The 15,837-nt window shown below is 38.8% G+C and overlaps 2 long non-coding RNA genes across 3 annotated transcripts in view; one reads left to right on the forward strand and one right to left on the reverse strand.

Annotated features, from left to right (window-relative positions):
* Positions 1-5,167: 5,167 nt before the first annotated feature.
* LOC309843695 lies at positions 5,168-9,401 on the reverse strand. The gene is made up of 3 exons (XR_014300288.1): positions 9,177-9,401; positions 6,708-6,902; positions 5,168-5,690 (listed from the first exon to the last, which is right to left on the reverse strand). It is a non-coding gene; the product is annotated as an uncharacterized lncRNA (long non-coding RNA).
* A 92-nt stretch (positions 9,402-9,493) lies between these two features.
* Positions 9,494-15,837, forward strand: part of LOC309843696 — a 72,088-nt gene continuing 65,744 nt past the window's right edge. Inside the window, exon 1 of one of the 2 annotated variants that reach the window (XR_014300289.1) lies at positions 9,494-9,576. This is a non-coding gene — a long non-coding RNA (uncharacterized lncRNA). The remainder of the gene's footprint in view (positions 9,577-15,837) is intronic. The other variant, XR_014300290.1, reaches the window with a different exon arrangement.

The following is a 15,837-nucleotide window of genomic DNA, read 5'->3' on the forward strand; positions in this document are numbered from 1 at the left end:
AATAGAGGAGCGCCTAGATGGCTCAGTGGGTTAAGCCTCTGCTTTTGGCTCAGATCATGATCTCAGGGTCCTGGGATCAAGTCTCACATCGGGCTCTCTGCTCAGCAGGGGAGCCTGCTTCCTCCTCTCTCTTTGCTTACTTGTGATCTCTGTCTGTCAAATAAATAAATAAAACCTTTTTTAAAAAATATGAGAATAGATACTCTTGAAAAACTTGAACCCTGGGATCTGAGCCACAGAGACTTGAGCCCTTGAATCCTCTGGGTTGCAGAAGAGCCCACCTCCTCTTGCTGGAAGGCAACAGTGTCCTTGCCTTTTTTTTTTTTTTTTTTAAAGATTTTATTTATTTATTTGACAGAGAGAGATCACAGTAGGAGAGAGGAAGGGAAGAGATCACAGAGAGAGGAAGGGAAGCAGGCCCCCTGCTGAGCAGAGAGCCCGATGTGGGACTCGATCCCAGGACCCTGAGATCATGACCTGAGCCGAAGGCAGTGGCCTAACCCACTGAGCCACCCAGGCACCCCCAACAGTGTCCTTGCTTAAAGATTATAACCACGTGTACAAATGCACAGAAGCCTAATACGAGATTTATTTTATGGCTTATATCCCTCATTAGACCTTAAGACAAATAAGTTTATTAGACCTTACATTTCCATCTGTGAGAGAAAGAAGATGGTAATTCAGTTCTCACTCCACAAGTTTGCAACCACAGGCAAGCTATATAATGGATTTGAGCCTCAATTTTCTTATCTGACAAAGAGTGGTTAATGACACGGTAATCTATGCAATGTAAAACTACCTCCTGGAGAGGGTGCTTGATAATTATAATCTATTAGATTCTTTCTAGCTCCAAATGCCCCTGATTCTAATCAAGGATAAGAAATCTACCACCCAGTAAAGAGTCCTGAAAGGTAGCCAGGCAAGGAATATGGAGGGAAGCTTTTCCATTTTTTTTTCTTTTTCTTTTTATCCATGGAGAGGGAGATGAAGTCAACAGCTGTTGAAACAAACAAGCTCACTTAGTGAGTTGAATAATATCAAACTATTGCTCAAATGAAAAGAGCAGCTGGCTTTTTACCAAGGCATCATTGTCATACACACCCTCACATTGGGGATCATTAGAAATTTACATGGGGTGAAAAGCACTGGAAAACTATATTTACTTTTCCATAAATCATCAGAAAAATGCTAGCACACTCTCAGAGAGATATGAGAAAAAAAGAAACACACACACACACACACACACACAAGCAGATGTGTATTTTTCATGTGAATGTGAAGGAAAGTGCTGGAAATAAATTTAAGCCTTCCCCAGACAAAGAAGTGGCAGGCATTCAAAAGAAGATAGATGCTTAGAGGAAAATGGGGTAAGTGTAGCAGAGAAAAATGTGAGCTATTTAAAAGCATAAATTAGTTCAAATGTTTCAACTAGAACTAATTAGTCCTAGGCCTGTTAAGAGTACTGCCTCTCAGATATTACCATTTCAGACCTCTGAGTAAGTACACACAGCTAAATTTCCGAAGTTTACTTTTGTCTGATGCTAAAAATTCACTATAGAATATTTGTAAATTTTAAATAATAGAAAAACCCATAACCTCTTAATCTAGTGAAAATAAACCCACAATATAGGGTTGTTTCCTTTTAATATATTTTTTACACATTTTAACCTAAAAGATATCAAGTAGTATACAAAATTTAAAAGCCTGCCTTTGTTATTTAATATTACTCCATAATATTTTTCACTGTCCCTCAAAGTACTTTATAAACTTTTAAAAAAGATTGTATAATATTGCCTTGTATGAATGTTCTTAATTACCAACAATTCCCTAATAAAATTTAATTTTAAATTTCTTATAAAAAATAACTTATAAAGTTATGAAGTAATCAAAGTTTAATTTGCTTTTAAGATAATAGAATTAATACATGATACTGTGGAAAATCTGGAGACTAAAGAAAATTACAGCAAATTATAAACAAATTTATCTCCATTTTTTTCCTTCCCAGAGTAATCAGTTGTCACATAATTTTTTCAGGTTCCAGAAGTCTTTGGCCATCTCAGGGCCTCTCCATATTAACTGATCTATCTATATGCTTATCTATTGATCTATCTATTCATCCATGCTTATATTACCTCAGATCTCCCAGACGAAACTGTATCTTAAATTCAACAAGTGCCCATAATTATATTTCAGGTTCTATAGAAAACCTGTAAAGGAGATTTTCTGGCATTGCCTTCCGAATTTACATATCTAACAGATTTTGAGGGTTTCAGATATGAAACAGGCTGTCAGCTTCCTTCACCTGTTGGGCTGGTCTCTCGTTGTCTACTCAATGTGCAGCCCTCTCATTTCCTTGGACCTCAGTGACCTGTGAGTAGAAATGGGATCACCTTCATGAATCTGCTCACATTGATTTATGTTCTCAGCCCCATGCCTGTCATTTGCCTCTCTTATCTTCCCCACAGACTCCTGAGGAATCCCTAAAGGGTTCTGGGCTGCTGTTGGTTGAAGATGAAATCTTCACAATGAGGAAATTTCACAGTCTCTACTGTGAAGGGCTCTGCTCATATCCTGGTTACAAAAGTCATCCTCTTATTTGACTGTAAGGCTCTTTATTTATAAGGTGTCTTAGGGCTGGTTCTACTCTAGAATACCCTGGGTTGAGGATTTTGTTGGAAGTAACGTATTAAGAAAGTGAAGTCAGAAATAAATGAGGAAGACAGACAAATAAGGTTGTAGTTTCAGAAGGAGTCCAGCTTTAGGCTCATCCAATGGGAGGCTAAGGGAATAGCCTTAGCTATTTAAGGACTCTTAAACCTGAATCTTAGTCATTGCTAAATTGCTGTTGGAGGGTCCTAACTTCCTGCAGAACCCTGCTGCAGAGGTCTCTGAAGAGAGTCATAGGTGCAGGCTTTTATTTTATTTTATTTTATTTTTTTAAAAAGATTCTATTTATTTACTTGACAGAGAGAGAAAGAGAGGGTGCACCAGCAAGGGGAGTGGCAGGCAGAGGGAGAGGGAGAAGTAGACTCCCCGCTGAGCAAGGACCCCCCCACACACACACCCTGATGAGGGGATCAGTTCCAGGACCCTGGGGTTATGACCTGAGCTGAAGGCAGACACTTACCCAACAGAGCCACCCAAGAATCTTAGTTGAAGGTTCTTAGAAGCAGCACAAAGCAGCTGGCAAAGGGTTTACAGAAAGAGCCAAAGGGATTCAGGATGTCTGCTGGAGCATCAACAGTGCTTGCTAATGCTGTGGACTGAATGAATCTGTCTCCTCTAAACTTCCTAGGTTGGGCCTCATCCCCAGTGTGATGGTATTAGGAGGGGAGGCCTTTGGGAAATGGTTAGGTCACCAGGGTGGGGCCCTCATGAATGGGATCAATGCTCATGTAAGGAGACACACAAAAGAGAGGATCTCTCTCTACACCATTTGAGGATATGAGAAGATTGGCCAATTTACCAGTAAATGGGCTCTCACCCAACACTGAATCTGCTGGCATCCTGATCTTGGACTTCCCAGATTCCAGAATTGTGAGAAATAAATTTCTGTTGCTTAAGCCACCCAGTCTATGGTATCCTGTTCTAGCAGTTCAAACTGCTTAAGACAACTATACATGCCAAAATCCTCATTAAACTGTAGATCTGGGCTATGTGATTTCATATTTCTCATATCTAGCAGAAGATTCCATTATTAATGGCAATAATGTTTAACTTAAACTTATTAGAAGCTTTCATAAAATCAATTTGCTTTTAACCATTTCACAGTCAAACTAGTTTTTATTTGAAATCCATAACGGTTTAGTTTTTGTAAAATTCAGATCTTTTATGGATGACTTCATAGAGAAAATATAAAATATTAGAAACTACAGGCAAAATGTATAGCTAGCACTGAAGTTTGTGCATGAAGTCTAATCTTACCTATATGTAAAGGCAACAATCAGTGTCAATTTTATTGGGAAAACATTTTTTCTTTAAGTCAGTCATCTGTCAGCTTAACAATGGAGGTAATTCTACAAACTATTGAGACCAGGAATGGCAATAATTAGCTATCCTTTCATTATATTCTAGCATGTAGGAAAAAAACCCGAGTCTCCACTTGATGATTTAGAATATTAAATGCATCAACAGAGGTCTAAAAATTCCCACAGGAATTCTCTGTTACAGCTTAATTAGAACACTTCTGGAATCTGAGGTCAAAATGGTATATAGGGATGAAGACCGGTGATCGGGGGAGGCAGTGCTGATATGACTTACCAGCAAAACTCAAGCAGAAAAGTTGAAAAGTGTTGGAGTTCCCCCACAACAGCCTGCAGTTTGGGGTCAGGAATATAAGTAGATGTCTGTCTGGACAGAGTATAGGGAAAGAAAACAGGCTTCAAAACCTAGGAGAAACCCATTTTCTTTCTTTGGCAGGGGGCAAGCTAGCTGACTTTTCCATTGATAATGTCATCCAATGTTTTTCAGGCATGCAAACACAAGCCTCACAAAATAATTGAATATTTAGTTTGGGAATAAAATGATAATATAATAATTCTCTTTTTACTCCCTGAACTGGAAGAGAAGCAAAAATTTACTTGTTTATAAACTAAAGCCGAAATATTAGGAGAAGTAGTAGTATGCTTCCTCTCTCTACCTCCATTTTTTATCTTGGTTTTTGTTGGTAGCTGGCCCAACTAACTAAGGTCTAACTAAGGTTGAAGTTTCATCAAGAAATCCAATGCCAGGGATGCCTGGGTGGCTCAGTTGGTTAAGCAGCTGCCTTCGGCTCAGGTCATGATCCCAGCGTCCTGGGATCGAGTCCCACATCGGGCTCCTTGCCCTCCGCAGGGAGCCTGCTTCTCCCTCTGACTCTGCCTTCCACTCTGTCTGCCTATGCTCGCTCTCGCTCACTCTCTCTCTGACAAATAAATAAATAAAATCTTTAAAAAAAAAAAAAGAAATCCAATGCCATATCAGAAATTCATGCAACCACAGAAAACATAATTTACATCTATTTTACCACCTACTGTAGATCATACACTACCAAAATAAGTTCAATGCAATATGATGGCTATTTATGTGAGGTTCCCTAATTAACTTCATGATATCTCTTTGGTATTTAGAATTACTATAAAACACTCTTTCTGACATGGGGCATTGGTTTGCCATCAACTCTGAAAGGAAGTTTTTTTTTTTTAATTTTTAATTTTTTATAAACATATATTTTTATCCCCAGGGGTACAGGTCTGTGAATCACCAGGTTTACACACTTCACAGCACTCACCAAAGCACATACCCTCCCCAATGTCCATAATCCCACCCCCTTCTCCCAACCTCCCTCCCCCCAGCAACCCTCAGTTTGTTTTGTGAGATTAAGAGTCACTTATGGTTTGTCTCCCTCCCAATTCCATCTTGTTTCATTGATTCTTCTTCTACCCACTTAAGCCCCCATGTTGCATCACCACTTCGTCATATCAGGGAGATCATATGATAGTTGTCTTTCTCCGCTTGATTTATTTCGCTAAGCATGATACGCTCTAGTTCCATCCATGTTGTCGCAAATGGCAAGATTTCATTTCTTTTGATGGCTGCATAGTATTGCATTGTGTATATATACCACATCTTCTTGATCCATTCATCTGTTGATGGACATCTAGGTTCTTTCCATAGTTTGGCTATTGTGGACATTGCTGGGGCACGTGCACCTGAAAGGAAGTTTTTAAAGAACAAAACTTTATGCAGTGCATTTATAGTTAATATGCAAGAGATTTTAGATGCATCCATGCCAATTAAGTGCTATTTTTCCTAATATGTACTTTTTTTGCATGCCTGAATTTTTTCAAACACTAACGATGGAAAGAGAATATAGAACTCTATAGAAATATATTTGAAAATCTAGAGTAAATGAAAGAATTGCTAACGATGTTCTCATTGCCAAATTAAATAGCGGGAAACTTGGATGGACCAAACCCAATAGAAGAGATTACAAAGGTGAATAAAGATATATTAATTGGAAGAGGTTCCAAGAAAACTATAAAATACTAAATAAATTTAATATGAATGACCTAGGATCTATATTTATGATTTTCAACCTTGGATAGGACAAATAGGTCAGCGGTACAGAACAGAGAATTCAGAAATGGTATCCAGAATGTATGAGACGCTACATATGATCAGTTCAGTTGCATGGAAAAATGATGGATTATTTAATAAGTAGTACTAATACCACTGTATGTACACTGTATGTACACCTTCATCTTTTTTTTTTAATATAAGTTTTTATTTTTTATAAACATATATTTTTATCCCCAGGGGTACAGTTCTGTGAATCACCAGGTTTACACACTTCACAGCACTCACCAAAGCACATACCCTCCCCAATGTCCATAATCCCACCCCCTTCTCCCAAGCCCCCTCCCCCCAGCAACGGACCTTCATCTTTTAATGTTTACTAGCAAACTCACAATTGTTTATCATTTTAAATGTAAGGTAAACTAATTAATAAATTTATATACAATACATATATATGTAAACTCTTAAGGAGACATGATGTTAAAAATAGGGGTGGGGGGGACCCTCCTACCCAGGACGGCTGTATAGCTTCCCTTCTGTATTTTCCCTTGGCAATCATTTCAGTCCTTCCCCTTCTCCTTTATTCTTCTCAGGCCCACAAAACTACCTCCAACAGCATCTGTTCCATTCAGTTGCTTAGAAATTCTTACCGTTCCCACTTGCTCTTCTACTGGAGGCTTTGGGAAGACAGAGGAAGGGAAGCGGAGCCCAGAATGATCACTCGTGTGCAGCACCTTTCATGGAACATCGTCGTTCAGGACACCCTCACCACAAGCTGAAGCCTCCGCTGGAGACCACTGCGAGTCCAGATTCTATCATATCACAAAATTCTAGCTTCATGATGACTAGAAGAAAAATGTGGTCATTTTGCCTTTCATTTTTCTTATTTATAGAAACAGATATTCTCTTGGACTTTTCTTTTAAAAAAAATATATTTATGGGGGGAGCATCCATGTCAGGAGGGGAAAGGAAGAGGGGGTAAGAGAATCCTCACGCAGACTCCGCACTGAGCGTAAAGCCCGAAGCAGGACTCCATTCCACAACCGCGAGATCATGACCTGAGCCCAAATAATGAATCAGATGCTTAACTGACGGAGCCACCAGGTGCCCCACTCTCTATGACTTTTCAGTTGAAAGTATTTAATCGGTCTAAAAGTTAATTCTGCTAAATTAGAACATTTCTATGGTAAACTGGCTTAAAGTGTATTGGCCAGCCGAGCAGAATAGCCTGTGGGAAATTATGCTGACCTCAATCACCCCGGGCGTTCATATTGACTACCCACGAAGGTTTTGAGTAGGATTTCTTCTCATACCTAGACACTTATAAACATTTTACAATGGTAACTGAGAAGCTCAGAATTATTGTATTAGGGTTGTTTTTAATTTATTAAACATACCAGAATTTATACAGTCAAATAAGTGCTACCTCTCCCCAGTGTCCCGTGACCTTGCCCTTGCCCTTGCTGTTAGTACTAGGTGTGTTGCTCTTTTCTCAGAATTTTCGTTAGAGTCAAAGATTCTATGAATCTCTTCAATGAGTTTTTGAAACTAGATGCGCAACTGAAAATAGCCAAAACCATACAGAGTAAAAGCTGGATAGTCATATAGAATAAAGTTGGAAAGAATATATGTAGTTATACAGAATATAGATGGGGAAACTCCCAGAATAATACTGTGTGTAAAGTTCCATATACATATGTAAGTGTCTCAAATTTGAACACAATTCTAAATATTTACTGTTTCTGGGTAACTGCGTTAAATGCCAGCACTCACTAGGGATCCAGCTGTCACTTTGGGAGATTAGAATCGCTATCACACGGTCACACCTTTTAAATACTGCACAGATGCATAAATATATTTCCTCTTTAAGACCCATATGGTCCTTCCACTGAAGCCAAGCCAATCTGCCCAGGAGTGGTCCAAGGTCTTGCTATCTCCAACTTCAGGATATTGTTTATGTCACAAATACCCCTGGCCTGAGGACCCTCCTCAAACCTTTGTCAACCCGGTCCAGCAATGCTTTTGAGACCTGACTCTGGACGCCCTGAGTATTCTTTTCTATTAAAAAAAAAAAAAAAAAAAGATAATTTTTCACTTGAAGTAGCACTTGCCTAAGAGATGGCAAAATTAAAGGTGTTTCATTACACTGGGTCTTAATCAGCTGAAGCTGATTAACCACGAGGGACTAGGAATGACCTTTCCTGCCCCCCAACAAAAGGGACCCTTTCTGGATCTAAGTGAACTTGCTCGTGACCAGTAAACAAGGAGAGGATGCTTTTCCAGAGCTCATGCGCCCATCCTCAGTCCTAAGAGAAATGTGAGTTTTCAGTGCTTCATTAGCATAAGCACCATGGCCCTCCACTCTCTAGCATTTAAGACCCTGAGCTTTGCCTTTTAGGCCCAAATATTCAGGGGATTTTCTCACCAGTGTGTGTTTCCTAATAAAGTCAGCCCCGCAGGCCACCCTCACCTCTGTAGGCCTTGGTCTCGTATTCTTCTTTGTCATCTCTGACCTCTTCCGCCTTACTGCTGTTTAGTTATTGTCTCAGAACTTCTGTAGTGTCTGCACTGTATTTTACGTTAAAAATACGTGACCTGCCCGTATTCTTATTTTGTCAAACATGTGACAAAATACGCTCCTAATACCTCTCCTTATGAATCTTGAATCAGGGATAGATTGCTGATAAACCATTTCTTTTTTCATCCCTAGAGACACCGTTCCTTATGGTCTCCAGATAGCATTAGAAGCATCACCTGGGAATTTCATGAAAATAGACATTCTGGAGCCACAGCTCAGATCTGTTGAATCAGAAGCTGTAGGGGTGGGGGCCAGAAGCTTCCCGCATCAGGCCCTCCAGGTGTTTCTGATCACAAACTCAAATCTGACAACTATTTAGCAGGCAGACTGCCCCAGAGCAGTGTCTCAATAAATCCTTGTTAGTTTGCCTTGGTTAGTCCTTCCTTTCAAGCCATATTTATGATTAAGGGAACCCAGCCATTTTAGGTAGAAAATAGGAAAAATATACAAAGGATGCTGTAGGAATTTTAGGCCCATAGAGGGAGCAGATTCTTCAAAAAGAAATGCATCATACCTGTTTATCTCATGTTTCTTTTCTTACCTTGTCTCATCCCGGCGGTGTGATACCTGCATACATTTCTGACTCTCCTGGTTGTCTTCTGCATGGTTTCACACAGGCCCTGAGAAAAATCTTCTTTAACTTTCTGTCCTTTATTCATATTTCAGAGTTGATGTCTTCCCAGAAAGCCAACCCTGAAAAACTGCACGATATCTAGGGTATCTGGAGTCCCTCCAAGTTCTCTAGCAAAACTTGTTTCTCTTTGCATGCCTTCACTAAACATGGGGCTTTCTGGTATTTCACATTTTCTAGAAGCTCCGTAGTTTTTAGATGTCCCGTGTAACAGTCCCTGCAGCAGACAGAGGCACCCGCTGCTTGGGACCAAGATAGCAGTTGGAAGTAAGGACAAGGATGGACATGGAATTGGATGCTGATTGACAAAGTAAGAGAGCACTGAACTTTCTATTTTTCTTTTTTTTCTCTTTGTACTAGGCTTTCCTAAATCATAAGTACTTAGAGCACATGGTAAATCTTTACTTGATTAGCTCTTTGGACCAGTGACTCTCCACTTTCTCAAGGCTGTTCGGATCATCTGGGGCAATTTATTTATTTATTTATTTATTTAACGATTTTATTTATTTATTTGACAGACAGAGATCACAAGCAGGCAGAGAGGCAAGCAGAGCGGGGCGGGGCGGGGGGGGAGCAGGCTCCCTGCTGAGCAGAGAGCCTGATGCGGGGCTCCATCCCAGGACCTTGGGATCATGACTGGAGTTGCAGGCAGAGGCTTTAACTCACTGAGCCACCCAGGCGCCCCTGGGGCAATTTATTTTTAAATCTCTGGGCATGGGACCCATGTATCGGTAATTCTTAAATTTCCCAGGTGATTCCAATGAGTAGCTAAAGCTGAAAAACACTGTTTCAGATTTCCTAATTGAACATTGTTAACAACAACCTTTCTGCCTATTTCTCAATGTTTCTTTTCCTTCAGTCAGCTCCCAGAGGTCTGTCCACAAGTAGATCAAAGAACTGCCCAAAGAGGGAAACTGAGTCATCCCCCAATAGCTCTAGGATCAAAATAAGACACAATTACATGATCAATAAGCTCTGTTACCGTCTCTCTCTTTTTCGCATCTGTTTTTCCCCCCTATCTACCCAAGACCCCTATTCTAACTTTATGACAAAGTACCCACCATTATCAGAGAAAACTATCTGAAAAACTTGCTAATAATAAAGCTTCAGAGACCTAAAAGGTAACTACTATTCTTTTTGATGGATTTTTGCATCTTCAAAAGTTACCTGAAGAGGAAAACATCACACTCATGGGGCTTGAGAGTGTACTAACCCAAGATAATGACTGCATTTCAGGTTAGGGCTGTATCTTTGATCTAAGAGACCTTCCCATCATGCTCTGGGGAAAAGTGTGCTGCCTTGGAAAAAGCAATTTACAGATTTCCAGACACAGCATCCCAGGAAATGATATGGAAGTATGGGCTGAAAGATGGTAAAAATTACTTGATTGATATATACATAGATAGATATAACACAAAAGAATTTCTGGAAATGCAAATTGTTTTTAGTATGTGATGGGAATCTCAATTTTTAGAGCAACACTGATACATACCATCACAAACCTTGCTAAATCACCCCTTCCACTCCTATGGTAATAAAATTAATTTTCTTGGTTAGTTTGAAGACATTCCTAACCCATAATCACCAACAGCAAAGTATAGATTTCAGACATTTACATCTAAAAAGTTAAAGATAACTTAAAATATAATGCTGAATGGGGGCACTTGGGTGGCTCAGTGAGTTGAGCATCTGACTCTTGGTTTTGGCTCAAGTCATGATCTCAGGGTCCTGGGATCTAGCCCGGCATTGGGGCTCTGTGCTCAGTGGGGAGTCTCCCAATTCTGTTCCCATGAGTGCTCACAATCTTTCTGTATCTCAAATAAATCTTTTTAAAAAAGCAATACTTAATGATTTCTAAATTATTCAAAGCTTAGTGCTTTTTTTACATGTTTAAAATTTTAACAATCAACTTTCTTTTAGAGAATAACTGAATAGGAAACAATTACTAAATATAAAGAGATAAAAGAGGCCTTTTGCAGTTTGCCATGCTTCACTTTACTTATCTAAAATCAGGGGCTACAGGGTGGCTCAGTCGTTAAGAGCCTACCTTCGGCTCAGGTCATGGTGCAGGGTCCTGGGATGGAGCCCTACATCGGGCTCCCTGCTCTACAGGAAGCCTGCTTCTCCCTCTCCCACTTACCCTGCCTGTGTTCCCTTTCTCGCTGTGTTTCTCTCTGTCAAACTAAAAGAAAAAAAAATCTTTAAAATCAAATCAAACCAAATTCTGGTTGAAAAGTAAGAAGGAAGGCAAGAAGGAGCCTCTGACTACTATCCGAAGAAGACCCTATCAGATGATGATTGAATCACTGCAAAAACACTATTCCACTGAGGTCACTTCCTCCAGTGGTAAGGTCTAGACTTGTGGTCACTTGTGGAGGGTCAATAGATCAAGACAGGAGTGTGGTTGGCAATTTAAGTGTGAAATTAGATTTCTAGTGTAATTAATCATCTAATTGCCTGGCAAAATATATTCTATATTTGCACATTTAATTATGTTTTAATTGAAATCTTTCTGCTCATAATGATTTGTTCTAATTTCCTTTCAAATAAAATTATCAAAGGAATAATTCAGTTTGAATTCATTTATAGGGGAGGTATATATATTTAAAAAAGAGTAAAAATGATGGATTTTCAAACTGTTTCTTGAAAAAATTTTTTTAGTTCCCATAGAGGTGCAAAGGAAAACAACCCAGATACATTGGATTGCATTTGAACACTCATCTAACTTTGAAGATGGAGAGAATATTCTTTTGTTGTGGATGTGCCCATTATAATATTGGTATAATTAGTCTTTTAGCTGTAACTCAGATTCTTGGGTCAGGGCAAAAGCCTTGTTTGTTTAGAAGAGGCAATTCTCTAAGAAAGTGGCTCATTAGTCTTAGATTCCAGGCATACACGGTCTGGTCTACAAATTTAAAACAGCTATTTAAATTCCCTTTATGAAAATTGTGCCTGGTAGGGCACTTCCACATGCAACAAGGTCTTTATTTCTAAATCTAGACATTCCAGGAAACTAGAAAAGGTGCGGTTTGTATCTCTAGATATGCCACAGTTGATAAATCCTAAGATTCGGATATTAACAATTAGGCAAACTCTTGCATTTCCCATGATTTTAGATTTGAAGCCATTTACTAACTTAGTACTGGGGAAATAATGTCAGGAATGCAGAGAGAGAAAAAATTCCCAGTTATGTTTTTTTGGGTGTCTATAATTGGAAGTCAGATTAGGCCTTTAAAATTAATGACATATAATGTCACACAAAGGTCAATTTGTTATTCACTTGGGAGTCACAGTTCTGAAATTAGTGACTCGAGCATCTAACAGTTTAAATTTAAGTTAGGCAATTAATTTATCATCTGTTATAGTTTCTCTTCCATCCTGATCCTTGCCCTGAACAAGATGTCATTTCATAAACCCAATTAAACATGGTACTTACTGTGGCTTAAATACCAAAACAGATTTAATGTATTGTCCAATTTCACAGATCAGCAATGTTTCTCTTCCTGCATCACTTACCAAGACAGTAACAGAAGTGAACAATCTGTGCCAGTGGGTGGGCCAGAATGAAAAGAGCATTAATACTGTGTGGTCCTGCAGGTAAGACAGTTGGGAGTTCTTCACCAAAGGTGTCAGAGAGTTCTTGGAGATACTGTGAAATTGATATTCTATATACATGAATTTCAGCCTTTTTCAAAATAGATAGAATGGCTTCTGGAAGTCTTTCCAATTTTTTTTTTAAGATTTTATTTATTTATTTGACAGAGATCACAAGTAGGCAGAGAGGTGGGCAGAGAGATTAGGGGGAGCAGGCTCCCTGCTGAGCAGAGAGCCCGATGTGGGGCTCGCTTCTAGGATCCTGAGATCATGACCTGAGCCGAAGGCAGAGGCTTAACTCACTGAGCCGCCCAGGTGCCCCTTTTTTCCAAATCATTGAATTAAAATGTTTAGTCAATGAATAGACAAGCCAGTGCTATTCTCATCAATATTTGAATTGCTTTTCCAGGGTGGGTTTTTTTTTTTTTTCCTTAATTAGAAGAGGGCTCTAGTTAATTTGTTTAAATAGTGAGAAATCAACATGGAACTATTTTGTTCTGGCCTCACAGTGAGCTCGGCCTATCCCACTCCCTCTTCTCCTGTCCAGGCATACTCATAGTGAGGCTGGTGTGAACTAAGTCAGATAATGTTACTGGTTTCTTACTAGAATAATTACTTATTCCCTTAATTTATAATAATCATATTCTATACATGTTGCAACAAGTTCACAGAATGTGGTTCCTTTCCAGTCTGAAGGGATGGGCCATGATTGGTCTAAGCCATGAACATTGTGGTAGACTCTTTAATTTGTTCATAATTCTTTGTTCCCTTGCCACCCTTACCATGCTTCAGTGAGGGAAAAGAGGACTTCCATGCTGCATTAACTTTGGCTTGGCTGTATGATGGCCTTACCTGTGGAACATGGGTAGAAGTGAGAGAGTGAGTACCTATTTTAAGAAAGACTACTAGGAAACATCATGTGTTTCTGCTTCTCCTCTTGCATTACTGCTCTGAATTGTGAAATTCATATGTCCCAGCTAAGTCACAGCCCTTCAGCTTTCCAGGAATGAGGGACTCATGAAACACACCTGAACCTCCCTCATGGTCTGATGGAGAAATGCTGCAACTGATCCACAAACTCATAAGTCAGAGATGATAAACATATGTTTGTTGACATGTTAGTGTGTTTCTTCAGCTGCACTATTATAGCAAAAGCTAATTAATACAAGTGTTGACTTAATTCTTCTTTTCTTGTAATCTTGTGGCTAATCTGATGTTTTAGAAAAATATATTATGGGAGGGAACTTAAAAGTAGGATTTTGACCTCTGAAGAAAAAGTGAGAGGGCAGAAAGTATATGCATTTTTAAAATTTCATTGGCTTTATTGTTTAAAGACATAATTATTGGAGTCGTGGTAGTGACCTTTTAACCATGAAGAGTTACAAAGGATGAAAATGAAACATGCTAAGAGTAGCAAAGCAGAAAGCTAGAGAAAAGCTGTATGCTTATGACATACAGAACTGCCACAGAAAAATCTCATAGCTCTTATTTCCAGATAAAGAGAAACTGAGATACTATATTACTTAAACCACTATTAGTGACTCTTCTGTTACTTGCACCATATGCACTTAATTAGTACAGCATGTTTCTAGCAATTTACCGAGAAATGCAGACTATATACACACAGACATCTTTTTAAATTAAAGCACCATATTATATAAATTGTACTATTTTCATCTAAAAAAGAAAAAGATGACATTCCTATATACCATAGTATCTCCGTACCATAGGATCAATATCTGTCATTTAGAAAAAATACCTGCCTAGTGTTCTATGTATGATTATAACAATGTCTTTGTGCTGAATTAGGAATCTTAAAGATCAATTTCAGTGAGTTATTACTACAAAATAAATTTTAAAATATATAGAAAGATAAAAAATGTGAAAGAAAAGCTAAAGGAAATGGAAATTAAATCCACAAAACATAATATCCACCTGAAGGATTCATGAAGGAATAGAACAAAGGAAACAAATATTAAGAAACAAAAAACTAGGGTGCCTGGGTGGCTCAGTGGGTTAAAGCCTCTGCCTTCAGCTCAGGTCATGATCTCAGGGTCCTGGGACTGAGCTCCGAATCGGGCTCTCTGCTCAGCGGGGAGCCTGTTTCCTCCTCTCTCTCTGCCTGCTTCTCTGCCTACTTGTGATCTCTGTCTGTCAAATGAATAAATAAAATCTTAAAAAAAAAAAACAAAGAACTAATAGAAGAAAACTTTAAAAAGGACTCATCAATTACATCCTCTGAACTCATTACTCACAAGGCAGTAAGTTAAATGAATTTTTTTGTAAAACTCTGAAAGCAGGTACAGCTTTTGAGTATGTGTGTGTGTGCACATGTATGTGAAACATTTATTTTACTTACTTTTTAACAAGGATTTATTTATTTGAGAGAGAGAAAGGGGAGGGGCACAGGGAAAGAGACAGGGAGAATCCTAAGCAGACTTCCTGCTGAGTGTGGAACCTGACGTGGGGCCAGATCACACAACCTAGAGATCATGACTTGAACTGAAATTACAAGTCAGATGCTCAACCAACAGAGCCACCTAGGTACCCCTTAAATTACTTTTGTTGAAATATCACATATGTACATATAAGGACAAATTTTGAGTGTGATGAATTTTTACAAAGTGAATATAGCCATTTAACTATCCACCAAGTTAATAAACAACACGTACCCAGCAACTCTGTCAGATATATCTTCACTTAGGACATTATTTGTGATACTCATCTATGCTGTTCCACATGGAAGTAATGCATATTCATTATTTATAGTACTCTATATGCAAATAGGTGACAGTTTATCTTTTCTCCTCCTGATGGACATGCGGGCTGGTTTCAGGGTTTGGTTATTAGGAATATTAATGTTTTATGAATATGATGTTTTAAATATTCTTGTCCCCCTCTTTATGTTTTTTCTAAGTGAAAATGTATGGATTTTCAGATGGACAAGAGACGCTCTCTTTGTCTCTGGGGAAACCTT

Source organism: Mustela nivalis (assembly GCF_964662115.1).
Source record: "Mustela nivalis genome assembly, chromosome: 11".
In the NCBI taxonomy this organism is placed as follows: domain Eukaryota; kingdom Metazoa; phylum Chordata; class Mammalia; order Carnivora; family Mustelidae; genus Mustela; species Mustela nivalis.